The sequence below is a fragment of the Crocodylus porosus genome, unplaced genomic scaffold, assembly GCF_001723895.1.
Source record: "Crocodylus porosus isolate Cpor-Errol unplaced genomic scaffold, CroPor_comp1, whole genome shotgun sequence".
Taxonomy (NCBI): Eukaryota; Metazoa; Chordata; order Crocodylia; family Crocodylidae; genus Crocodylus; species Crocodylus porosus.
Window position 1 is genome coordinate 258618404 of NW_017728886.1, and position 2765 is coordinate 258621168.

The 2765-nt window shown below is 45.4% G+C and overlaps 1 long non-coding RNA gene across 1 annotated transcript; it reads left to right on the forward strand.

Annotated features, from left to right (window-relative positions):
• The first annotated feature begins 6 nt into the window (after positions 1–6).
• Positions 7–876, forward strand: LOC109306205. The gene is made up of 2 exons (XR_002099887.1): positions 7–201; positions 663–876. It is a non-coding gene; the product is annotated as an uncharacterized LOC109306205 (long non-coding RNA).
• Positions 877–2765: the final 1889 nt, after the last annotated feature.

A 2765-nucleotide genomic window follows, 5' to 3' on the forward strand; every position in this document is an offset into this window, starting at 1 on the left:
GCCTGCAAATCTTGAAGTCTGACATCTTAGAAGCCAGACCAAAGGCTTCCTGGGCCATGGAGTCCATGGTACTACAACCATTTCAGGCAACTGCTAAAAGCTCCATCTTAAAACCAATGAGACTGTTTGAGTCTCTTTCTCCTCAACTGGCTCTCTCTTTTCCTGATGATCCTAGCAGCCCTCCCTCTGTACCTATTTCAGGTATACAACATTTCTCAAACAGATGCCAGTAGAAGCCTTAATGAGAAGCCAGCTTGTCAGAAAAGGGGTCATCTCTACTCAGGAGCTGAGCTAGGCCTAGCCTTTGAAATTTGTTACAAGCCAGACATTTTGCCACATGGAAGAAACAGCTTCTGCCACAAACAGCGGAGAAAGAGGCAATAGATAGTTCATGCCACTTGCTGGGCCATGCAGTACTCCCTTCCCTCATCCATGAGGACTTGGTAGAAAGTCCCTAACTTCTGCCAAGCTGGTTCTTCTTTAGAAATCAGATATAGCGCCCTCTTCAACTGCAAAGAAACTGCCCAAGAGACACAGGGCTGCGAGTGACCGAGCCAAGAGCTAAGCAGTAAACACTTGAGTGCCTGTAGGGATGCAGGGGAAGACACAGATGATGAGTTTTGCTAAAGTAATTTTTTTTTTTAAACCATAGTTTTAAGCAGCTATAGCACCTGCACCACCATAAAAGCTTCAGACATTGGTCTTGATTAAAAGAACAAGATGCCTTTCTGGAATCCAGTCTCTGTCGCCTATTCTGGCAAGCGCAATCATGCTCTTCAAGACTGCTAAGAAAACAGGAATCACAATTCCCACCACTCAGCTCCATCTGGCAAGTAACTGCAACTAGCCAAGTCTGGTTTTCCTCTTTTGTGGCTACAGCACAGCAACAGTCACTGGCTACCGAGTACTCATTTAGCAGACGTGAAGTTTGATCAGTTAGATGAGGGTTAGCGCAATATTTAAAACACTACTAATATGGTGTTTGAATGCAACCGGAAAAAGGAAAAAACCATGTAGAAAGCAAACGGTCAGCACAATCTCTTGTTTCTTACGGAAGAACACATCATAGCTTCTGATGAAGTAGGCTGTTCCTTAAAAACCCATTGGTCTGAATGAGATATTGTCTGAAATCAGGCAGATGGCAAGACAGGGCAGCACCTTAGAGACTGACACAGCTAACTGCCTTGTTATGTGGCGAAGGAATTCAAGTGTAGGCAAAGATCCTCTGGCCTTTATGTTTCCTCTAAGTGTGTAGTTAAAAGCACTCATGTGCTAGCTGAGGTCATCTTTTATTAGACTGACTAGACAGTTGCAAAAAAAAGTTCTTAATTTTTTTTGCAACTGTCTAGTCAGTCTAATAAAAGATATCACCTCTTTCAAGAACAGGGTTAACTTCTTTAAGTGAAAGAATGCAACTTTACTGGACAGGAAATCAAATAAATTTTGACTAATGCTTCTTTGAAGTGTTAAGGGTTATTGCAGAACTAGTTTATATCCTTATTTCAGAGAAAAAGCACATGAGCTATCACACTTAACTCTATAAGGTGCGACTAAGTACTTCTAAAACTTTATTTAAAAAAAAAAGCAAGTTAATACCCTAGAACTACAAGAACATGAAATAGATAATTTTATATCTATGACAAGTTTCTCATGAAGGATAAACTTATTCTAAGAGAAATGCAGCACACGATTACCAGAAAGATCAAGTCTCCCTTCCTACTGATTTTGCATTTCTTGCCAGTAGGTGTCCACTTGTTTGCTCTCGCATTGCATCAGGAGCTTTAAAGGGAGGCCCCCTTTATTATTATTCTACAAAAAAGCTGGTCCTGATATTTTAGTTGCCTGGTACTTGGCTGTTCAAGTGTGTAAGTGAGTTAACTAGACATGAAACACTTTTCTGATCTCCAGAATTTAGGGATGAGTATCTTCCCATCGTCATCTGGTCATTATGGATTTAAGCTGCTGCTCCTGGAAATAAATGGGGGGGAGGATCAGAGGAACAGGGAAGAGTTGTCGCCGAGCACAAGCGGAGTGCAAGGATTCGTGTTGCAATACTGCCTACAGCCACCTCCCTAGTAATTGTTGAACAAACAGTTAACGCAGGGGCAACAGACATCTCCCTGCTGGAAACGAGCTGGAAGAGAAGCCAGTTTTTAAGCTACACTGAGGTCAAACAGGAAGCAGGCAATTAAAGGGCTTGAAAATGCAGAGGACGTCCAATTTTAAAAAGGAACTATCTGTGTGGTCAGTATCAGGCTGAAAAAAAAAGAAAAGAAAAAAAGAAAAAGGAGAACTACAACTGCGAGGCTGAAATAAAAAAAAAGGTTAATAAATTACGACAACCGAAAGGCAGTAGCTGAAAAACAAGAGGGGAAAAAAAAAAAAGTCGGAAGCACAACCTGTCGGAGCAAGAACTGCAAAATCCACAGGCTTCCTGCTCGGGGGAAACGGGCTGGGTGGACAAAAACGCGAGCAGCGCGGGATGCGGGTCTGGGAGCAATCCCCAGAACGACACTGGGTGCAGCCGGGCACGGCGCGCACGTCGCGGGCGGAGGACCAGGACCGCTCCCGCCCCCGCCCGCGCCGCCGAGCAGCCCTGCACCCACCCGCAGGGCTTTGTTTTATTAGTACCGCTTGCTTTTAAAGGGGGCGTCCCGCCCCCCGCCGCTTACCTGCGCCGACCTCGCCCCACTCCGCTGCCCGGCGTGTGCGGCTGTCGCGCCGCCCGCGCCCCTTTATACCCTTCGCCCGCCCGGCCCCGCCCC